Here is a 23947-nt window from a genome sequence, read left to right on the forward strand (position 1 = left end):
AGGATCTCACTCTTTTTCATGGCTGAATAATACTCCACTGTGTATATGTACCACATTTTCTTTATTCAGTCATCTGTTGATGGGTACTTAGGTTGCTTCCAAATCCTGGGTATTGTGGACAGTGCGGGAACAAACGTTGGGGTGCAGATGTCTCTTCCAGATGTTAATGTCCTTTCTTCTGGGTGTATACTCAGCAGTGGGATTGCTGGATCATATGGTAGTTCTATTTTTAGAACTAGGTTCCCTATTCTGGTTCATTGGTCAGTGTGCCTGTTTTTATGCTAGTGCATGCTGTTTTGGTTACGGTAGCTCTGTGATATAATTTGAAGTCAGATAATGTGATTTGTCCAGCTTCATTCTTTTTGCTCGACAAAAAGACAAAACTCTATTTTTAGAGTTTTGAGGAATCTCCAAAGTGTTCTTTACAGTGGTTGTACTAATTTACAGTCCCACCAACAGTATACAAGGGTTCCCTTTTCTCCACATCCTCACCAATATTCATTATTGCCTATCTTTTGGATAAAAGCCATTTTAACTGAGATGACACTTCTCATTGCAGTTTTGATGTGCATTTCTCTGATTATCAATGATGTAGAGCACCTTTGCATAGACCTGTCTGCCATTTGTATGTTTTCTTTTGAGAACTGTCTATTCAGATTGTTTGCCTGATTTTTGATGGGATTGCTATATTTTTTTCCTATAGAGATGTTTGAGCTCCTTATCTATTCTGGTTATTAATCCCTTGTCAGATAGCTAGTTTGAAAATGTTCTCTCCCATTCTGTGGGTTAACTCTTCACTTTGCTGATTGTGTCCTTTGCTGTGCAGAAGCCTTTTAACTTGATGTGCTCCCATCTGTCATTTTTGCTTTGGTTGCCTGTACTTGTGGGGTGTTGCTCAATAAATTTTTGCCCAGTTCCGTGTCCTACTGAGTCTCTCCCAATGTTTCCTTTTAGTAGTTTCATAGTTTGAGGTCTCAGATTTAAATCTTTAATCCATTTGGATTTGATTTTTGTATATGAAGAGAGATGGAGGTCTAGTTTCATTCTTCTGCATATGGATATCCAGTTTTCCCAGCACTGTTTATTGAAAACACTCTCCTCCTTTCCCCAAAGATATGTTCCTGGCACCTTTGTTGAAAATGAGTTCACTGTAGGTAAGTAGATTTGTTTCTGGGTTCCCTATTCTGGTTCATTGGTCAGTGTGCCTGTTTTTATGCTAGTGCCATGCTGTTTTGGTTACTGTAGCTCTGTGGTATAATTTGAAGTCAGAAAATGTGATTCATCCAGCTTTGTTCTTTCTGCTTAGAATAGCTTTGACTACTCTATGTCTTTTGTGGTTCCATATAAATTTGACAATTATTTTTTCTACTTCTTTGAAGAATGTCATGGGTAATTTGATAGGGATAACAAAGAATCTGTATATTTCTCTGGATAGTGTGGACCTGTCTCCACCAGACAGCCTTAGTCTAGGGCAGAGGGAAGGGCAGAAGAAACAATATTGATTCTTCCAATCCATGAACATGGAATATCTTTTTATTTTTTGTGTCCTCTTCAATTTCTTGCATCAACGTTTTATAGCTTTCATTGCAGAGATCTTTCACTTCTTTGGTTTTTATTCCTAGGTATTTTATTTTATTTGTAGCTATTGCAGATGGAGTTATTTTCTTGATTTCTTTTTCAGATTGTTTGCTGTTGGTGCATAGAAATGCTACCGAACTTTGTACATTGATTTTGTATTCTGCAACTTAATTGAATTGATCTGTTCTAATAGTTTTTTGGTGCAGTCTTTAGGCCTTCCAATGTGGATGCGCTTTCCTTCTTTCTCTTGTCTGCTTGCTCTTGCTAGCACTTCCTAGAGATGACTATCAGGACTCTGAACAGTTTGATGGCCACTTACTAAACATTCTATTCTAGAACCTTCATCTTCCTCTCAAGTCATGGTTCCTAACCCTTTTCCCCCTTTTCTGGTGGGGGGAAGGGTGGTGTGGGAGCTTAGCTCAGGGCTCTATTTTTTTTTTTTTTTTTTTGAGAAGGAGTTTTGCTCTCGTTACCCAGGCTGGAGTGCAGTGGCGCCATCTCAGCTCACTGCAACCTTCACCTCCAGGTTCAAGCAATTCTCCTGCCTCAGCTTCCCAGGTAGCTGAGATTACTGGCATGCGCCACCATACCCAGCTAATTTTTTGTGTTTTTAGTAGAAACGGGGTTTCCCCATATTGGCCAGGCTGGTCTCGAACTCCTTACCTCAGGTGATCTGCCCGCCTTGGCCTCCCAAAGTGCTGGGATTACAGCCGTGAGCCACTGCGCCCAGCCTGCTGCCTCTCTCAGGGGAGAGAGAAGAGCAGGGAGGGCAGTTCTGCAAACATGAGAAAGCGGAATTCAAGGTTCTAAAAAGAGAATCAGGCCCAACTCCCATATGCAAAGCTGGCACTGGAAAAGGAGAAGCGTGGAGCAGTACCACCCAGGAGAAGCAGGACTGGAGATCGAGGCTGTGCCCAGGCCTCCCCGTGCTTCAGTCTGCACACCTATAAAATGAAGTGGCAGAATCGGACAAGAAGGTGTGCACAACACACTTACTGTGGCCATGCCCACAGGCTTGCTATAGGGGCCTGTTCCTTCCACACTGCCCTGCCTTCTCCCCTAGACTAAGGCTGTCTGGCAGCAGGAAAGGATACTGAACACAACAGCCACAACCATGAAAATAATAGCCAACATCTGTTAAGCATCGAATATTCTGGAAGCGTTGCAAGAAATTAGGAACACTGCTTGTCTCAGGGCGGAGAGCCAGGGGAGGAAGGGGTAGGGAGGACAGTTTTCTCTATAGACCCTTTTGTATGGCGTGAACATTATTTCCTGTGCCCAAATAAACGAACTCAGTTAAAACTTTAAGAGCATATCTAAAGAAAAAAATGCATCCCCAGCCAAAGCCAGACGTCACAGACCCAGCTTGTAAGGAGCGGCTGAATACAGCAGTTTCATTCATGAGACGGCATCCATCTGCCCGGCACGTACTGTCCAGGACTTTTCCTCCTCATCATCCTGCTTTCCTTCTTTTATTCATTCAACAAACGTTTACTGAGCATCCCAAATGCCCTAAAAGCCAGGCCAGACATAGGAAGCCTGAGGCGGGCAGCCCAGGCCAGTGGGGTAGCGCCAGGGGAGGGGGCCAGGACTCTCTCCACCCTCGTGCCTCTGGAATGTTTAACAGCCAGGGAAGGGGAGCACAGTGTGGAAGGGCACAGCCCACACACAGAGTCTCCCGCCCCAGGTGACAGGGGTTGGAGTGGGTTTTTTCTTTTGCCAAGGGTCCTAGCCCAGAGCGCCTCAGGTGGAGCGGCAGGGAGTGGGCTCTGCAGAGAAAAATCTTCCTTTGCATCCTCCACGTAACACCTAGCGGCCTGTGGGAGCACGTAGGAGGGAAATCTGATGGAATGCATCCCCAGGCCTCCGTGTGCACTTTCCTCCCAGATTCAGTTAAGCTCCACTTCCCAGCCTCCTTTGCAGTGAGCTGGGGCTCAGGGACCGAGCCTGGCCAATGGGGTGTGGGAGGAAGTAATCTGTTCTAGTTCTAGGCCTAAAAAAAAAATCTTCCTTTGGGATGGCTCACACCTGTAATCCCAGCACACTGGGAGGCCAAGGCAGGCGGACTACCAGGTCAGGAATTCAAGACCAGCCTGGCCAACATGGTGAAAGCCCGTCTCTACTAAAGATAGAAAAAATTAGCCAGGCGTGGTGGCGCACGCTTGTAATCCCAGCTACTCAGGAGGCTGAGGCAGGAGAATCACTTGAATCTGGAAGGCGGGGGTTGCAGTGAGTTGAGATTACGCCACTGTACTCCAGCCCAGGCAACAGGGCGAGACTCTGTCTCAAACAAAAACCCAAAACACCTGACCTTTGATCCTCCTGTGTGTATTAATCCCTCTGTCTCCTTCTCTCTCTCCTCTCCCCTGCCAGAATCCAGAGAAGTTTTGGATAGAGGGGCTGGAGTCCCCTGGAGGACAGGCCCTCACCCCTCCTCAGACAATTAACACTGGGCTATTACTTGAGTGAAAAAATAGAACTCTTGTTGTTGGGTCTTTGAGCCCTAAGGGCTGCTGTTCCCATCTTCTCTGAGTCATATAGTCTGTTCCCAGCTGCCAAAGCTGAACCTGAAACCAGGTGAGGAGGGGTGAGACGGGATGCCAGCAGAAGCCCAGAGGCCTGGGTGACCGGCAGGGCCGTGCGCAGAGGTGCACCTGCTTTCTTCAGTGCCCCCAGCCCTGCTCGGAGCCATGTCATCTCCCACCTCAGCAGGCCCATGGTGGTCTCCACCCTGGGTCTCTCTGTTTCTATTAATACTCCAGACTCTCCGTTCTGTTCACTCAGTGACCAGAGCAACCTTTCCCAAGCCCAAATCAGGTCATTTCACTCCCCAGTCACGCCCCATCACACATGCTCAACCTTCCCAGCGCATTCACAGTAAAATCCAGACTCTCAGTCTTGACCCGCACATCCTGCAGGGCTGCCCCACCTCCGTCTCTGACCCTGTCTCCGGTGCTTTCTCGCTCTGTCAGGGCTTTCTTTGCGCATGCTGAGCCTGCTCTTTCCTTGCCATTTGAGAGACCAGGAAACCGGGGCTCATGAGTCATCCTACCAGAAAGTGGCTGAGCCAGGATTAGAACCTGGGTCTGTCCCAGAGGACATCTGATTCTCTCTGAAGCAACCTGAGATGTCATCCAGAAGCTTCTCTGATGGCCAGGCCCTAACAGAGCCCGCTCAGGCCTGCCCAGATCTGGGTCTCAGGAGTGCTGGGGGTTGGACCCAGTGTCCTCCAGGCGCCCCCGCCTTGCTCCTCTAACTACTTCTCTTGCGTCTTCCACATCCCCACCTGACCCTCTGCACTGCATCCTCATGGGGCCAGCTGGGAACAAACCGCCTCACACCCTCTGCTTCCAGGCACCCCGCCTCACCACCGCTAGACTCAGACCCCGTTTCATAGGGTTCATGGGACAAGCACATATTGGGGTCTTGCAGCCCTGCCGTCCCGTGCTGACTGTGATTTCTCCCCTCCGCATCGTGGGGCTGCCTCTTTTGGGTGCCAAGCCAGACCGCATCCTCCTCAGACCTGTATCTGCCAAACACCCCACCGTCCCTCTCCCTGCTCACTGGAGTGCTTGGCCCTTGCGCTCAGCCTTCCTCTCCACTCCACCTCCTGGGAGATGTCAGGGTCCTGGCTGTGGCCTCCACCCTCCTGTTCCCTCTGATCGGCTCCATGCCAGTCCCACGCCCAGGCCCGTACTTGCACCCTGCCATCATTCTGCCCTGTGTTAACCCAGGCCCCTTAACTGCCACCTCAGCCCACCCCTTTGCTCCCATCACCCCTTCATTCTACACAACAATGTCCCAGTTAGGATGGAGTCCAGCTGCGTGTGTCCAAAGAGGACAGAAGAAGAAAACATTGACCTAAAATAAGAGAGAGTTTTATTTCTCTCTCATATAAAAGAAGTCCAAAGGCAAGCCATCCAGGGTAGGTGGGGTGGCTTTATGATGTCAGAATCCTGAGCTAAATCTGTCTCGCTACTGGGGCCTCTTCAATATCATTCTCCCACCTCCTCATAGACCAAGAGAGCTGTTCCAGCTCCACCCATCACGTCTGCGTTCCTGCAGATTGAAGGGTGAGGAAGGAGAGAAAGAGGGCTCACCTCTGCTTGTTAAGGACCCTTCCCCAAAGCTGCTCTTGACACTTCTAACGTACCTCCCATTGGCTACGCTTGAGTCATATGACCAGTCAAGCTGCAGAGGAGGCTGGGAGATGCAGCTGGATATAGAGGGCACATAGGCAGGGGAGAGCAGGTTTGGGGGTGCCATTCACTGTTGACCACTCAGGGGCAAGGGGAGAGTATGTGTGTGAAGGCGAGCCTGCCTGCGTGTGAGGGCCTGTGCGTGGTGTGCATTTGTGAAGGGGCGTGGGAGCGTGTCTGTGAAGTATCGCATACCTGCACTGAGCCACTCTGCCAGGAGCCCCTGGATACTGCTAGCAGCCAAGTCCTCCAGTCAGTTTCCTAACCCGAAACTGCCCGAGTCACCAGACCCGTGGGACCACCTATCCGCCCTCTTCAGTATTCAGAGAGCACCCAGAGAGGGGAGGACTCTGTCCACAGCCGAAACACTGTGCTGGCAGCAAGACGGACTCCTCACAGTCAGGCCAGCGTCCTGTGACGGGGACAGGCAGGAAAGCCCCAAGGACCCTCTCCCAGTACCCACCGTGGCTTCTGCTTTTCCCGTGGGAAACAGGTAGAGTGAAAACATTCTCTTTGCTTTTTCCTCTTCTGCGGCAGCTTTCGCCAAAATCTGCGATCTTTCTCAGAAGGTAATCTAGGTGTTGCTGTGAGGAAAAAGGACGTGTGATATTTGCAACGTGTCTGTGAGAAGTTCCTCTCTATTGAGAAGTAACGCTTGCTTGCTTTTTTTTTCTTCATGTTTTTATTAAAGAATTGGAAAAAATAAAAATGTCCCTCTAAGAAGGTGACGCCTGCCTGTCACATTGCCTGCAACATCTGCTTGGAGAAAAGCAAAAAACTGGGCCAGAAACATGGTCTCACTCAGGAGTGGTGATGCCCCCAGTCAGGCCTGATTCCAGGAGCCAGCCACCCTGGGCCCCCGGAGAACAGGAGACCTTGAGCTCCCCCGAGTAGGAAAGATGCCCATTTCAGGCAGGGGGAAGGAGCAAGACAGGCTAAATCTGGATATAACCTGGCCCTACAACGTGTAGAGAGAGAAACTGTAAAACCTCTGCCTCTGGGTCTCTGCCTCTTGGAGTCCTAGCATTTGTGCTCAGTTACCATCTCAGGAGTCTAAACAAGGTGAGGCCAAGAGAAGAGAGAGGCAGCTGTATTTTGGCAGACCCTAAAACACACCACGGTGAGGATGCAGAGAAGACCTCCCCAGAACTAAGGGGCTGAACTGAGCCTGCAGAAAGGAAAGACCTGGACTAGGGCAAAGCCTCCCAAAGTGACAGGCCAGTAACAAGGATTTATGGAGAAGGACCCCCCCAACCTTGGGGGGCATGCAGGGGTGCTGGCATGGGGGCCCCCTGTTGTTATTCCCATGGCCCCCACGCCTGCAGTCCAAAGCCTTCCCCACCTGTCTGCTCACGTAGGTGCCTGGCCAAGTTTAAAACACAATTCTCTCAACATCATTTCTATGTATACAAGTTCATGGTCGTTAATTCTAACTTAAACATGCAATAAAACTGCCACCACAGCTGGGCCGTATGTGGGGAAGGGGCACTTTCAGAGGGAGGAGCGAAGCTGAGGGCAGCATTGACAAAGGGACCCTCTGCCAGGCCTGTTTCTTCTCAGGTGCTGTCCTGGATATCTAGTTGACATCGTGGGTGCACTACATCTTTGCAAATCTTTATTGTGTTGGAGGCACCTTCTTCTTTAGGAGTCCCCTACTCCAATCAGCTGAAACTGTTTTTCTAGCCTCCCTTGCCGCTAAGGCATAAGCATGTGACCAGGCTGCCCAATCAGAAGCCTACATTCCAGACCTCAGGCTCGGAAAGTGAGCATGTGACCAGGTTCCTTCAATCAGAAGCCTCAGCACCAGACCTCAGGCTGGGAGATCATGTGACCAGGTTCCCCCAATCAAAAGCCTGGGTTCCAGACCACAGGCTGGGAAAGCAAGCATGTGACCAGGCTGCCCCAATCAGAAGCCTCAGCTCCAGATCTCAGGCCTGAAGAGTGAGCATGTGATTAGGCTCCTCCAATCAGAAACCTCAGCTCCAGGCCCGCAAGGCTGGTGAGGGTGGAATGGGAACATTGTGTTCTAGATGCAGCAGTTCTCCAAGCCTCTCCAAGCTTCTCTAAGCCTGATTCGTGGGTCCTGTCAGAGATTCCCGAGCTTCAGAATATCCTGAATGATTCCTTTTCTAATGACAGTAGCCAGTAGAGATTTTGCAACTGAAATTCCTAGCTGACACAGGTGCCTTAGCCAAGCACAGGACACATGCATTTAGGGCAGATGTCATATTTAAAGTCGTCTTTAATTACAGCAAGGACTGACCATGTTGGGTGATGGGGATAGAGTGAGAGGGCAGCAAAGGGAAGTGTGCCCTCTCCACAGTTTTCTCTCTGTGGGCCTTGGAATAGGACCAGTGTTGTACCACAGGCCCTGGTGCCAGTCTGGGCACTGGATGCTCAAGGATAGCACAGAAGTTCTAAGATTAAAAACCTCCTCTGCCTAGTGTACTGGTGGGGTAGGTGACCCAAAAATGGGGGAGAGCTGGCCCTGAGCTCACATCCCAATGACTTGCAAGAAGCCTACCTAAATGCCCACTTGGAAGGCCTGGTGAGGCCCACGCATATACCAGTTGGCTGGCTGACCTTGAACCTGTCTTACTAACTGGTTTCTACTTTGGGTGACTGGTGAGTGAAGAAGTTGCCAGAGCTTTCAGAACCAGCAGGGGCCCCCATGTTTGGTGAGTGGCTGGTTTCACTTTCAAAGTGAGTTAGAGACAGTCCCAGTGTGAATCCTCTGCCACACAGTCAGAAACCCGCTCTGGTTACTCTGAATCAGGTCAGGCACAGGCTCTGTTTACCAAACTCCTGTTCCCTGGAGGATCCTGCATCCCTGACCCCCACCCCACCCCTCTACCCCAGATCAGAGTTCCTACCACATGTCAGGGGTACTGGGGAGGGGGCAGGGGATTGTGAGGGCCAAAGGTCACCTCTCTGATTGACCCCATCCTACCCCCGCCTGCCTAGTTCTATGCATCTTCTCACACTCTGCCCCACAGTCAAACTACCAACACCCACACCCCAGCCTCAGACCATGAGAACACTCATTTCTTCCCTTCAGTTCACTTCATTTTAGTCCCACCCCTGTCCCCAGGCCAGAGGCTCCTCCCAAGGGGCATGAGCACTGGACTGAGCATCTGCAGGCCTAACCTGGAGCCTCAGCAGTGCCATCAGCCCACTAGGGCACCTCCCTGCAGTCAGCACTGCTCTGGAGCTGCAGACCACAGGAACACGCTGCAGCTTGAGCCCAACAGAGCTAGTTAAAGGATCTGCAGTGGCTCTCAGGTTCTGGAGGGAGCTGAAGACCCAGACCTCAGGGATGGGCAAACTCCAGACCAGTCACACCCAGAGCTGAGTGTGGTCTAGCTGCAGAGACCCCTTTGAGGCACCAACCTCCAGACATTTCCTGGCTTTATTCCCTAGCATTCCAAGAGTCTCACTGGCTAAGATCAGGTCAAATGCCCACGCTCCAGCTAGAAAGGGTGGGGTACTTTGATTGACAGCTCAACCAAGACTTCACCAAATGTGGGAAGGTAGCTCCCCAAAGAGAAACGGGGGGCTGCTTCTAGAAGCAGGAGGCTAGATGCCTGCTGAGCAAGCAGGAACCAAAGGTGCCTGGCCTCCTGCCCCACAAGGACAGGCCTGGGTGGGATGATTGCAGAAGCTCTTCCAGGAAAGGCATCCTCTGATTGGAGGAATCCAAACTGGGCACCTTGACTCCCTCAAGAGAGGAGAGACTCAGCCCTTGGGAGGGGCTCCTGGCATGAGGATGCTTTACATCCCACCCTGCAGCCCTCCATTCGGGAGAAAGCCAGGCAGGGTCGGGCTGCTACCTGAGTGGAACAGAGGGACGCTCCTCTCCACCACCCACATGGGCATGAGCCTGTGACCTTGATTTCATGGGCCTCCGGGAACTCATGAGCAAATACGAAAGCAGCAGGGGACGAAGGGCCCCAGGCTTGTTACCCTCTCACCAGGCCAGGCTGGAGGAAATAGACCAGCTCATTCCTCAGTGCCTGGAGCTGCTCTTCGAGAAACGGCCCCAAACTGGAGCTGAGGTGGCAGCCAGGGGCACAGGCCAGGGGCACAGCCACTGCTCACCCACAAAGGTGCTTTGCTGTTCCCACATTGCTTTCTGTAGGTCACACATGGGACCCCTGGAAACAGCCCTAAGACTGTCACCCCCACACGTGAGAGTGCGTGAGGAGGGGCGGTGTGCAGAGCAGAGTGGAAAGCGACACTGAGCCACACAGCCCTCAACACAGGGTTTTCCCTCTGCGCCCTCTGCCCCTCGGCCCCTCCACTTCACCCCCAACCTCCTCCACCTCTCCAAAAGTACCTGAGAAACCTGGCCTTGCTCCTCCTCAAGCCAGGTGTCAGGGACCAGAAGAGACCTGGCCAGCACACAAGGGGTCAGAGGAGAGGAGCAGAGCGGGGAGGGAGTGTGGGGGCTCTTTGATCAGGAGGATATGGTCAGTGGCTTCAGGCCTGTGGTTCCAGCCCAGAGGTGCTGCTGACACTCTGGCTGAAGTGACCTGTGCTGTTCCTGCAGGAAGCAGTGTGGCAGGGGTGAGGGGCGAGGGGCCGAGTGGCAGGGGTGAGGGGTGAGGGGCTGAGTGGCAGGGGTCAGGGGCCATGGTAGAGGGGTATAGTAGGAGCTGTGAGATGTGTGGCTTAGGTCGTGAAGCTCACATCAAGCCTGGACGCTCAAGTGAGTGGGCCGGGCAAGTCACCTCTCCCCACGGGGCCATCTTCCTGTTTGTAAAATTCACCTCCTGTCTGTCCCCTCAGGCCCAGAATGCAGACCACCAAGGAGGCTCTAACAGCCCACCTCAGAGACCTCAGAGGCTCCAGCATCCCAAGGCTTCAGAGACCAGAGGGCTGCCAGGGATGCAGAGGGCAGAATGCTACAGGGAAGAAAGTTCTAGAAGCATAGCCTTCCCAGGGAGGTACTAGGTAACTCCTCTAGTTCTTACTATGCACCAGGCCCTATTCTAAGTACATGTGTTAATTCCCAATTATTCCAAGTGCAGTTTGAGATCCAAGAGCATCAGCGTCCCCTGGTAGCCGGTTAGAAATGCAGATACCCAGGCCCCAGCCCAGACCTCCTGAGTCAGAATCCACATTTTCACCACATCCCCAAGAGACTCAAGCGCACACTGAAGTTTGAGAGGCTCAGTGTTATCTCAATGATCCTGACAACAATCCTTGCAGACAGGGACCCTCGTCTTATTTTGCAGATGAAAAAAACCAAGGCACAGAGAGGTTAAATAACTCACCCAAGGCCACACAGGTGGTAAGCGTGCTCCTAAGTGCACGCTCCTAACTGCCAGGCCGCCACCGCCTTTGGAAGATGAGAGCCATGGGAATTTGAGCTACGACTGGCCGCATCTGTGCCTGCTCTGGCTGTGTGGCTCTGGCCTCCCAGAACCCACTCTGTCCTTCCCACTGTTTCTCTGACCCTGGCCTCTCCAGGGAGAGTGAATCATGATTTTCCCAGGCATGGAAGGTAGGAACACGTGCCAGTCAGCATGGAACATTTGTCAAGTATCTGTATCATTCCAGCTCAGGGCTGGGAGTGATGGTGACCACAAATGATGCCCAAGACCCCACACAGTCCTCAAGGACCCCAGAGTCGAGTTGCAGAGACAGAAAATAGGCATGGGAACGAATGCAATGTAACCGCAGCTAAAGTTTGTATGAGACGTGCCGACAATCCCTGGGCAGCTGACTCTTCAGGGCAGGCTTCATGGAGGAGAGGGCGTTGAGCCAGGTCAACCCAGGGCAAGTGACAGAGGGGAGAGGCAGGGAGGACGTGTACGCAGAACAGCCTAAAGCAGACACCTGGAGCAGAAAACATCCTGAAGCCACCCACCCACAGCTCCCCTCCACAGCCTCTCCCCAGAGTGCCAGACTCTCCTGAATTCTCCCTATGGCAGAAAACTCATGCCTCGCTGAAGGAGCGAGCCCATGACCTGTGTGGGGTGCACAGTTGTGTGCGTCTGTGCCACGGGTGTGTTCTTTCCAGAACGCCTGTGCACAAGTGAACCTCTGTACAGACGTGGGCCGTGCAGATCCTGCTCGGCAGATAGCTAGGCAGGGTGAGATGACCCCCTCCCCGCACAGGTTCAAGGTCTCTCTGTTGCACTGGGCAGGGCTCCTCCACACTTAGGCCCTTGAAGTCTTGGATCCTTGGAAATGCCCCCACTACTGGGGGGACCCTCCACTGCACCAAAAAACCACAATGGAAAGGGGCCCCTCAGCACCTGAGCCTCCCTGCCCCCCACCTCCTGCCGAGAGGAAGCCCAAAATTGGCGCATCCACGCAGCCACACGCCCCCTTGAAGGCACTGTGCCGCCGCGTGTGTCAAACACAGAACCTGTGCTTCCTGCGCCAGAAGCGAGGCTGAGGTGCACTCCACGCATTCAGCCGCTGTACCCTCATTGCGGCTACAGGAGCTCTGCTCCACTGCTGTTCCATTCCCACTGTGGGGGGAAGGTGCCCAGGCCTTGGGAGGGATCAGGAGCGCGTAGAGTCACGCTCTGGGCTCCACGTACAAGATGCCTTCTCCCCATCTGGACTGCCCGCCTACATCATGCCTACCTCAGAACTTTACATGCAGAGGGCACTTAATCATTGCTTTAAGAATAATTGAGTTAGAAAGCAGCACAGCACCACGACAGGTGTGCCCAGAAGTTGCCAGCAGAGGGCAGTGCACGCTCCTCCCCAGCCTCCACCGGGCTTGTTCTGCAGGAGGGAGGTGAGGTCGAAGCCAGGAGCGTGGCCACGCTGGACTGCGTCTGCTGCCTCCCTGGAAGTCCCAAGTGCCCACAGGGACAATCAGGGGAAGCAAGCTGGGCCCCGGCTTCTGGGAAGACAGCATGAGGGCAGCCCGAGGAAAGACAGCCGAGACCAGCCAATCTGCAAGGGCTCTGGGAGGCTCTCAGATCCAGCTCCTTGGGGCCTAGGTGATGATGTGCCTGGGCACAGAGAGAGGCAGCGCTCAGCCTCAGATCACACAGCAGGGCAGGAGTGTGAACTCTGGCCTCCAGCCTCTCAGGTCTCCTCATCTCCCACCTAAGCCCCAGACTCAGAGAAGGACACTCCGCCCACGCAGTTTCTCACCTTCCCCTTAGTTGGTATAAATCAGAAACAGGTACACCTCCTCCTGGCACCCACATTTAGAGTTTCCAGGACAGCCTCTGGCCTGCCTTCTGCCCCTCCTGTATCTCTTTCCTCAGCCATGGGTGATGGCGCCCCTGCCCAGACCAGCTCTGACTGCCACCAACTGCCAAGCACTCACAGTCCTCTGCCCCAGCCCCAGTCGGTACCCTCAGTCTCGTCCTGCCATCCCTCTGCCTCCTGAGTCCCGTGCCCTCAGCCCCAGCCACTACCCTTGTAAAGGGAAAATCCGAACCCCCCACAGTTCCTGCTGCACTTACACAGCATCCAGTTCTCCTCACCACAGAAGGCCCAGCCCTGCGGCCTCTCTGGCTTCTTCTCTCCCTTGCCCCATGGCCCCTGGCTGCCTGGCAATTCCTGGAAGTTTCCAAGCCCTACCCTGCCTCCGTCCCCTGCCCACGTTCTCTCTGCCCCAGACTTTCTCCACCCCAGGTCACTTTCTCAGGGCAGCCTTCCCAGCCCCCCACACATCTAAAGTGGGCACTGCCCTGCTCTGCCCATCCCCAGAGCGGGTGCTCATATTCCCAATCCACTGGGCATAGGTGGGAGGATTTGCCTGGTGTCTGTCTTCCCTGCTGGACTGCGGCACCTCAAGGCCACAGGTGAAGGGCACAGAGTCCCACAGCTTCTCTGAGCCTAAACCTTTGTATGACTCAGGGTAGGCATTCAAATGGCATTTGTTGAAAGACGGGAAGGAAGGGAGGAAGAGAAGGGGAGCGGGAGGGAGGGAGGGCAGTCTTGGTGTTGGGCTGAGACTGTGTCTGCCCACCTTGTGTGACTTCAGTAAGGATTTACTGATCACCTGCCTACAGCACTGTGCTGGCCACTGTGGGAATGGCGAGGATGTGTGGAGTTTGAACTCTCACTCAAGGTACCTTCTCTTGATTTGGGGGGTAGGACAAATATGCAAATGATTACAACTGAGGAAATCATGTCAGTGTGGTGACCCTTGGCCTGAGCTTCCAGAACAGTTCTGGTATCAGGTGAGAAGAGTAGACTCAAATGCATGCAATTTGATTCTGAACCGGTTACGGCTTTGTTGAATAAAGTAATGAAACAGAAAAAATACTTTTTCAGGTTGTCTGTGCAATTTTGTCTTTAGAAAATGTGATCGTAGGCCGTGATCGTAGGTGGTTCACACCTGTCATCCCAACGCTTTGGGAGGCCGAGGCGGGTGGATCAAGAGGTCAAGAGATCGACTGGTGAAACCCCGTCTCTACTGAACATACAAAAATTAGCCCAGCGTGGTGGCATGCGCCTATAGTCCCAGCTACTCAGGATGCTGAGGCAGGAGAATCGGTTGAACCTGAGAGGCAGAGGTTGCAGTGAGCCGAGACTGTGCTGCTGCACTCCAGCCTGGCGAGCAAGACTCTGTCTCAAAAAATAAAAAGAAAGAAAAAGAAGAAAATGTGGTTATAATGAGTATGAGAGGCACAGAGCATGCTCAGGTTGAAACACATGCAAATGACAAAACACAAAAACACAAATCCACAAATCCCGAAATAGAGCCTGGCTTGACTGGAGCCAGAGGGGAAGTTCCAGAGGGTGTGGCATCAGTGCTGTGGGCAGTGGATCAGTGTGCAAAGGCAGCAAGGGCTGCGCCCCATCCCACCGTGGCCACTTCTTAGCTGTGTGATCTTGGATAAGCTCCTTTACCTCTCTGAGCCTCTGTTTCCGCATCTGAAACATGGGACTACTCCCCATCTCTTAAGTTCATGGGGATGGCATGAGATCGTGCATACATAGAAGCCAGTCCCACAGTACCTGGCATGCAGAGGACACCTGAGGAAGGCTGGGTTCTTCTTCTTCTCCGAGAGGATAGAGGCGAGTGTTCCATAGGCAGGGATGGGTCCAGAGAAAGGGTCCAAGACAGAGGGAGCTGCAGGGGCCAAGGCACAGAGTAGGTGGCCTAAGGCAGGCGGGAAACAGCAGTTATCGCCAGAGCCTCATATTTCTCCATCTCCATCTCCTTCTCTCCAAGCCCAGGGCCAGAAGGCTTCTGTTGACAGAGGGTTCCCTTTACAGCGGGTTCCATTTACAGAGGGTTCCGTTCAGAGAGGGTTCCGTTTACAGAGGGTTCCCTTCAGAGAGGGTTCCGTTTACAGAGGGGTTCCGTTCAGAGAGGGTTCCATTTACAGAGGGTTCCCTTCAGAGAGGGTTCCGTTTACAGAGGGGTTCCGTTTACAGAGGGGTTCCATTTACAGAGGGTTCCGTTCAGAGAGGGTTCCGTTTACAGAGGGTTCCCTTCAGAGAGGGTTCCGTTTACAGAGGGTTCCGTTCAGAGAGGGTTCCGTTTACAGAGGGTTCCCTTCAGAGAGGGTTCCGTTTACAGAGGGTTCCGTTCAGAGAGGGTTCCGTTCAGAGAGGGTTCCGTTTACAGAGGGTTCCGTTTACAGAAGGGTTCCATTTACAGAGGGTTCCGTTTACCGAACGTTCCTTTTACAGAGGGTTCCGTTTACAGAGGGTTCCGTTTACAGAGGGTTCCTTTTACAGAGGGTTCCGTTTACAGAAGGGTTCCGTTTACAGAAGGGTTCCGTTTACAGAGGGTTCCGTTTACAGAAGGGTTCCGTTTACAGAGGGTTCCTTTTACAGAAGGGTTCCGTTTACAGAGGGTTCCTTTTACAGAGGGGTTCCGTTTACAGAGAGTTCCGTTTACAGAAGGGTTCCGTTTACAGAAGGGTTCCGTTTACAGAGGGTTCCGCTTACAGAGAGTTCCGTTTGCAGAGGGTTCCGTTTGCAGAGGGTTCCGTTTACAGAGGGGTTCCGTTTACAGAGGGTTCTGTTTACTGAGGGTTCTGTTTACAGAAGGTTCCTTTTGCAGAGGGGTTCCGTTTGCAGAGGGTTTGGTTTACAGAGGGGTTTTGTTTACAGAGGGTTCTGTTTACAGAGGGTTCTGTTTACAGAGGGTTCTGTTTACAGAGACTTCCGTTTACAGAGGGTTCCGTTTACTGAGGGTTCCGCTTACAGAGGGTTCCGTTTGCAGAGGGTTCCGTTTACAGAGGGTTCCGTTTGCAGAGGGTTCCGTTTACAGAGGGTTCCGTTTACAGAGACTTCCGTTTACAGAGGGTTCCGCTTACTGAGGGTTCCGCTTACAGAGGGTTCCGCTTACAGAGGGTTCCGCTTACAGAGGGTTCCGTTTACAGAGGGTTCCGCTTACTGAGGGTTCCGCTTACTGAGGGTTCCGTTTACAGAGGGTTCCGTTTACTGAGGGTTCCGTTTACAGAGGGTTCCGTTTACAGAGGGTTCCGTTTACAGAGGGTTCCGTTTACAGAGGGTTCCATTTACAGAGGGTTCCGTTTACAGAGGGTTCCGTTTAGTGAGGGTTCCGTTTAGTGAGGGTTCCGTTTACAGAGGGTTCCGTTTACAGAGGGTTCCGTTTACTGAGGGTTCCGTTTACAGAGGGTTCCGTTTAGTGAGGGTTCCATTTACAGAGGGTTCCGTTTACAGAGGGTTCCGTTTACAGAGGGTTCCGTTTACAGAGGGTTCCGTTTACTGAGGGTTCCGTTTACAGAGGGTTCCGTTTACAGAGGGTTCCGTTTACAGAGGGTTCCGCTTACTGAGGGTTCCGTTTACAGAGGGTTCCGTTTACTGAGGGTTCCGTTTACAGAGGGTTCCGTTTAGTGAGGGTTCCGTTTACAGAGGGTTCCGTTTACTGAGGGTTCCGTTTACAGAGGGTTCCGTTTAGTGAGGGTTCCGTTTACAGAGGGTTCCGTTTACAGAGGGTTCCGTTTACTGAGGGTTCCGTTTACAGAGGGTTCCGTTTACAGAGGGTTCCGTTTACAGAGGGTTCCGCTTACAGAGGGTTCCGCTTACTGAGGGTTCCGTTTACTGAGGGTTCCGCTTACAGAGGGTTCCGCTTACAGAGGGTTCCGCTTACTGAGGGTTCCGTTTACAGAGGGTTCCGCTTACAGAGGGTTCCGTTTACTGAGGGTTCCGTTTACTGAGGGTTCCGTTTACTGAGGGTTCCGTTTACAGAGGGTTCCGTTTACAGAGGGTTCCGTTTACAGAGAGTTCTATATTTTCAGAGGGCTTTTAGTTTGTTGACAGGACCCTGCCATGTCATTCTTCCCCATGCGGCCAGAGCAGTTCTTGCATACAGCTCTTCAGGGGCTCCCACTGCCCTCAGGACCCTACCCAAGCTTCCTGAGTCTGGCTTCAAGGCCCTCCCTGACTGGAGGCTACACCCCCTCCTGAAGATTCCCCCTACAATCCTGTGGCCACACAGAAGGGGAATGACTCACAGGCCTCCCCTTCCCTCCAGGGTTTGGCCCCTCCCTGCCCTACATGTGGCATCCTTCCTTTCCTTCTTACCCCACAGACTCCTCTTCCTTCAGGCCCCTGGTGTTGTATTTCCAGTGCAGCCTCCCAGGCCTTGACCCTTGCTTTCTGATGGGGCTAGATACCTGCCAGAGGCCTTGCTTCTCTCCCGACTTAAGTGGGTGCTCCCCAAGTGCAGGATCTGAGTCCCCTTCGTTCTGTATTTCTTTATGCTGGCTGGTATGTGCCTGGAGCATAGGAGGTGCTTAGTCGTTGTGATGTGGATGGAAGGGTGGTTAATGGATTCATGGAAAATGGATTGATGGATGAACAGAAGAAGGATGAATGGGGGATCATGGAGGGAATGATGGGTGAGAGGGAGGGATGGATGGATGCATGCCTGGATGGACAGATGGATGGATGGATGAACAAGCCTCCCTTGGAACCATCAACCACCCAATAGGGTTCAGAATGAGGTAGGGGTCAGAGATGAGCCCAGAGGTGGGGTAAAGGGCTGAAGTTTTGGGGGTGGGCAGTGGTGAGGGGTCCCTGGAAAAGAGGAGTTTTTGTGAGCCTGGGGCCATACCCAGAGCACATCCTTCCTTGGGCCCAGTCTCCACCCAAGCCCCATTTCTAATGAAGGCCTTTTTCTGTAAGAATTTTTAAAAGATTCAAGTAGAAATGTACAAATTGCAACATATGCCAATTTCTAGTGGTGTATATCCTGCCACCATGACCCCATTCAAGCTAGCATCGTGATGTCTGTGAACCTGTGACTGGGAAGACATCCCCACAGTCGGCTCCGGTGCAAGCTGGCCACAGCCACCATCGACTATAAGGCTGAGGACACAAGGCTTCTCATAGACTCCTGTAAGGAGCCCTGCCCTGTCGTGAGAATCACCCAAAGAGCTTGAGGGCATGTCACAAACAAAGATGCCTGCCCTTGTGACTCTTACAATCTAGTGGGGGAGACAGATGGATGGACAGACAGTGGATATGGATGGACAGAATAACAAGATTCTTTCAGGAAGACCAGAAAACAGCAGAAAGGCCCTGAAGACAGCCAGAGCCTCTACAGGAAGTTTGGTGTTTACCAAGGTTGGGGATGAGATTAGCTATCTGTTTTGCAGAGGAGATGGGGTATGTTTTACCTGCCGTGCAAGCCCCAAGCCATGCACCCTGTGGTGGCCACATCACAGAAGATGCAGGTCGTAGGACCTAACAGGCGTGCAGCCGAAAAGAGCAACAGCTCCACTCTAGGCCAGCAGTGGGGGTGGACTCTGCTGGGCAGCTGTCCCCGCTGCCCCCAGCGGTGGAGAGATCCGTGTCTGCCATGGGGGAAGCAGCACCACCCAGGGGCTGGGGAAATGACAAGCATGGCCTCTTGGGGATGGAGAGTCTAGAACCCAAACCTCCATCCCTCTCTGGAGAGGAACAGTGGGAGTCGGCTTGCCACTTCTAGCCACCTCTCATCCCAAGAGTGCCCCATGTGGGGGTCCTCCACCACGCAGTCACGTCTTGATGTGGCTCATGGCCTCCCCGCCTCACTGCACGGGCCGAACTCACTCCCACCCCACTCCGGTTCCTTTCCTCCTTGTCTCCGCAAACACACAGATTCCTGCTGCCTTTAGGACTTTACTGCTGATCTCCAAAGAGATGAAGCAATCTCAAAGATAAACACACAGCAAATCCAAAGAAATCCCGCAAAATCCGGGAAGCACCTTTCTCTGGTTGGAAGTTGGGCACGTTGTGGGATGATTCTGCCAGCTTGTGTAATTTCTGATATTATGGATGAGGATGGATTTTCTGAAATTCTAGGACTCATGTTCTTTCTTTCTCTTTTTTTTGAAACAGAGGTTCACTCTGTTGTCCAGGCTGGAGTGCAATGGCGCGATCTCGGCTCACTGCAACCTCCGCTCCCCAGGTTCAAGCAATTCTCCTGTCTCAGTCTCCTGAGTAGCTGGGACTACAGGCGCAGCCACCATGCCAGGCTAAATTCTGTGTTTTTAGTAGAGATGGGGTTTCACCATGTTAGCCAGGCTGGTCTCAAACTCCTGACCTCAGATGATCCACCTGCCTCAACCTCCCAAAGTGCTGGGATTACAGGCGTGAGTCATCACACCTGGCCTCATGATCTTTCATTCAAAGAATATTTATTGAGGAGCCACTCTGTTCGAACCTCTTTTTTTTTTTTTTTTTTTTTTTGAGACGGAGTTTCGCTCTTGTTACCCAGGCTGGAGCGCAATGGCGCGATCTCGGCTCACCGCAACCTCCACCTCCCAGGTTCAAGCAATTCTCCTGCCTCAGCCCCCTGAGTAGCTGGGATTACAGGCGCGCACCACCATGCCCAGCTAATTTTTTGCATCTTTAGTAGAGATGGGGTTTCACCATGTTGACCAGGATGGTCTCGATCTCTTGACCTCGTGATCCACCCGCCTCGGCCTCCCAAAGTGCTGGGATTACAGGTGTGAGCCACCGCGCCCAGCTGCGAACCACTTTTTCTAGGTGCTTAGGACATAACAGTGAACAAAACGAAGATGCCCACCCTTGTGACACTTACAGTCTAGTGGGGCATAGGGTGAGAAACAGACAAGAAATGTAAGGACTAAGTTTCACAGGAGGTTGAAAGACGACAATACGCTATCAGAAAAGAAAAAATGAATCAGAGAATCAGGAGCCCATTTTAAACACAGCCATGAGAGTAGATGGACCTCCAGAGAGGGCGATGGGAAAATCTGAAGGAAGGAGGGAGCCAGGCAGACCTGGAGGAAGGCTGAAAACTGTGGAACACTTCCTGAACATATGAGGCAATTTATAACTCCCTGAAATGTGCCACACGATTCCCAGTGCATGCCTTTGCCCACGCTAGCCTGTAAGCACCACGTGAGACGAGACTGCTTGACTTGCTCTCAAAGACTATTGATGGGATTTATAGATGCAATTGTACAGAACAGGATGCTGCTCACAATCCTCTTCTTCACCCTTCCTCCTAGAGAACTCCTACCCAGGCTTCAAAACCCAAACACGAATGGGCAGAGTTGGATGCTCCTCCCTTGAACTCCCTGTGCCTGCACCTTGTATAAACCTCTTTTCTAGCCCCAATACACAGTGTGTCCCTTGTTTACTGCAGGTCAGAGCCTTCCCCTGGACTGATAACCCACAAGGGGATCTGACCTGCTCAAGCTGTTTATGGATCCCCAGAGCTCCTGGGACCAAGGTGTGATTGACGTCAGAATTAAAAGTGAAATAACCTGTTACTGCTTTAACGCTCCCTCTCAAGCGGGTGGTTTGCATTTCTGGGACCTTTGGTGTATCAGTTGAGGCTCTTTGGTCGAGCAAGAGAACTCAACTCATATTAGCTAAAGGTAAAGTTAAGAAAAGAGAGAGAGATGTTGGGGATGGAGGCAAGGGGATAGAGACCCAACCAAACCCATAGGAAGGACAAGCCAGGGCGGCCCAGGACCCTGGGGCTTGCTGTGCCCAGGATCCCTGGCTCCTCCTCCTAATGCACTCAGCTCCATCAGCTCCCGGCTGTGATCCTGTTTCCCAAATACACAGAGCAGGACTCAAGCCGGCCGGATAGAGTTGGGGCCTCCCTTGGAGCCATCAACCACCCAATAGGGGTCAGAATGAGGTAGAGATGAGCCCGAAGGTGGGGTAAGGGGCTGAGGTAGTGAGGGGTCCTTGGAAGAGTAGTTCTTGTGAACCTGGGGTCACAGCCAAAGTGTCTCCTTTCCTGGGCCCAGATCCCACCCAAGACACATTTCTAATGAAGGCCTTGTTTTGTACGTGGTGGCTCACACCTGTAATCCCAGCACTTTGGGAGGCTGAGGCAGAAGAATGGCTTGAGCCGGGAGGCAGAGGTTGCGGTGAGCCTAGATCGCACCATTACACTCCAGCCTGGGCAACAAGAGAAAAACTCCATCTCAAAAAAAAAACAATTTTTAAATGCTTTAACTAGAAATTAGCAAACTGCAACATCTGCCAATTTCTAGCAGTATATATCCTGCCTCTGTGACCCATTTCAGGCTAACATCATGATGTCTGTGAACCTGAGGCTGGGAGGACATCCACACAGTCGGCTCCAGGGCAAGCTGGCTGCAGCCACCATTGGCTGTGGGGCTGAGGACACAAGACTCCTCATAGTCTGTTGTAAGGAGCCCTGCCCTGTCGTGAGAACCACCCAAGGAGCTTGAGGACGTGCCCCATCCTCCAGCCATCCTCTGAGAAGTCATAGCTCAGGTCCCGGCTGAGCCTCTCCTGTCTCTCAGGGACCATTCCTTCCTTCCATCATTGCCCACTGGACAAGACCCAGTATCCCAGGTCCTGCAAAACCTGGGTCTTTCTGGGCTCTGGGTCCTTCTTTCAGTTCCCGGGAGAGGCTGAGCAGCCTCCTACCTCCTGGCCTTGACCTGTATTGGCCCCTCTACCTGCTGCGCTGCATCTCTCACTGATCTTTGGGTCTCAGCTGAACCACCCCTTCCTCCGAGAGGCCTTCCCTGACCACTTCTCCCTCCCAAATTTGCTTCTCCCTTGACAGCGCTTACCCCACGCTGAAGCCCTGCTGTGATTGTGTAATGTCTATCTCCCCTGTTAGACTGGAAGCCACATGAGGGCAGGACCCTGTGGGGTTTTGGCTCACCACACTGCCCCCCATGCTTTGCACAGGGCCAAGCCTATAGAATAGGGATCAGTCTATAATTACTGATTGGATGAACAAATGACACATGAAGGAAGGAAATTAATCAGTTTCTTTGTACTTCCCAGTTTCTTCTTCTGGAAGATAAATATAAGAAAGTGCCTACCTTAAATAATATTTAACATTTATGGAGCACCTCCTGCACGCCAGTGTTTTACATACAGTTACAACAGCCCTGTGGGGTAGACAGTGTTAATATCATCCCCATTTTACAGGTGACAAAACTGAAGCGAAGAGAGGTTCAGTGACCTGCCCTAATTTACTCAGATTTGAACCCAGGCAGTGCCTTCAGCAGCCTCAGCCTTAACCACACACTAAGCTGCAGAGGGGGATTGGGGAGGGGTCCCAGAGGTGGTAACAGTGGCGCTGCCCCAGCCCTGGTGGAAGAGCTCGAAGCCTCATAAGCAGGGCCAACCATTGCTAAATACTACAACCAGGACACGCTCAGGGACCTAGCTGCCTCTCACATCTGGGAGGCTTTCCTGGAACCAGGACACCCTGGCTGAGTCTGGTACCCACATCTGACAACACGGCCAGAGAGCTTTTAGGACATGTGAACCAACTGGACTTTGGACAGCTTCTCCCTGCCCCACCCCAACCTGTGGGCGGGACTCTGATCTTGCCAGCCGCTCAGGGTTCAGGGGTAAATCTTCCTCACTGAGGTTGGGTTAGGTAGGGTCATGTGAGCAGTTGTGGCCAACGAGAAGCGAGGGGAGGATGCTAGACAGAAGAATCTCTGATTCTCTTTCACCCACCCTTGCCATGAAGTGGAAGGATTCGTCATCTCTGGGTTTTGTGATTTCTTTCCATGAAGCTGAGGGCCAACGGAGCTGGAAGCCTTGCCAGTGAATGCTGAAACTTAACCTTCATTGGCTATTTCAGAGGTAACATTCATAGAGCCAGCCATGGTGTCTCATGCCTGTAATCCCAGCACTTTGGGAGGCCAAGGTGGGCAGATCATGAGGTTAGGAGATCAAGACCATCCTGGCCAACATGGTGAAACCCCATCTCTACTAAAGATATAAAACTTAGCCAGACGTTGTGGTGCTGTGCCTCTAATCCCAGCTACTCAGGAGGCTGAGGCAGGAGAATTGCCTGAACCCGGGAGGCAGAGGTTGCAGTGAACCAAGATCACATCATTGCACTCCAGCCTGGGCAACAGAGTGAGACTCTGTCTCAAAAGGAAAAAAACATGTATAGGTCACCATGGTAATGGTGGTGTCAGTTTTTTCAGGAATCGGGCCAGCTGAAACTTGTTGAGACGAGTGAATCTTCCACTGGGCCTGTATATGTGCCGAAGAGATGGCCTTTGATATTGGAGGCCAAAAACTCCACCCTCCATCAGGCCAATGCCTCTGTTTTCTGTACGTGTCCTATGAAGTGCAATGAACCCCAACTATGCTCGTATGGAACAAACCAGTTCCTTCAATCTTCCCCACTGCTGATCGCCTTTCCCCACATCTTAGGCCCATTTCTCTAACCCATACACATCCCTAAACCTTATCTTTGGGGTGGTAGATTTGCACTCTGTTCTCCCACCTCCTCCCTGGCAGCCTTGTGAATCAATCTTTTCTCTTTTCCAAAACCCAAGCCACAGTGATTGACTCCACACTGCCTCTGCAGAACGGGGACCTGGTGGGTGACACCCAGACATGACACCTGGACCCAGAACAGAAATCTCATGGCCACTACCGTGGGACTCTCATCCTGTGGCCCTGAGGAAAGCTGGCTGGATTAGTCCGTTCTCTCACTGCTGTGAAGAACTGCCTGAGGCTGCATAATTTAGAAAAGAAAGAGGTTTAGTTGACTCACAGTTCTGCAAGGCTGCGGAGGCCTCAGGAAACTTACAATTATGGTGGAAGGCGAAGGGCAAGCAAGGCAGGCGCCTTCACGTGGCGGCAGGAGGGAGAAGTGCAGAGTGAAGGGGGAAGAGTGCCTTATAAAACCATCAGACCTCGTGAGAACTCGCTCGCTACCAGGAGAACTGCCTCACTCTCATGAGAGTAACCGCCGGCATGATCCAATCACCTCTCAC

The sequence above is a fragment of the Callithrix jacchus genome, chromosome 1, assembly GCF_049354715.1.
Source record: "Callithrix jacchus isolate 240 chromosome 1, calJac240_pri, whole genome shotgun sequence".
In the NCBI taxonomy this organism is placed as follows: domain Eukaryota; kingdom Metazoa; phylum Chordata; class Mammalia; order Primates; family Cebidae; genus Callithrix; species Callithrix jacchus.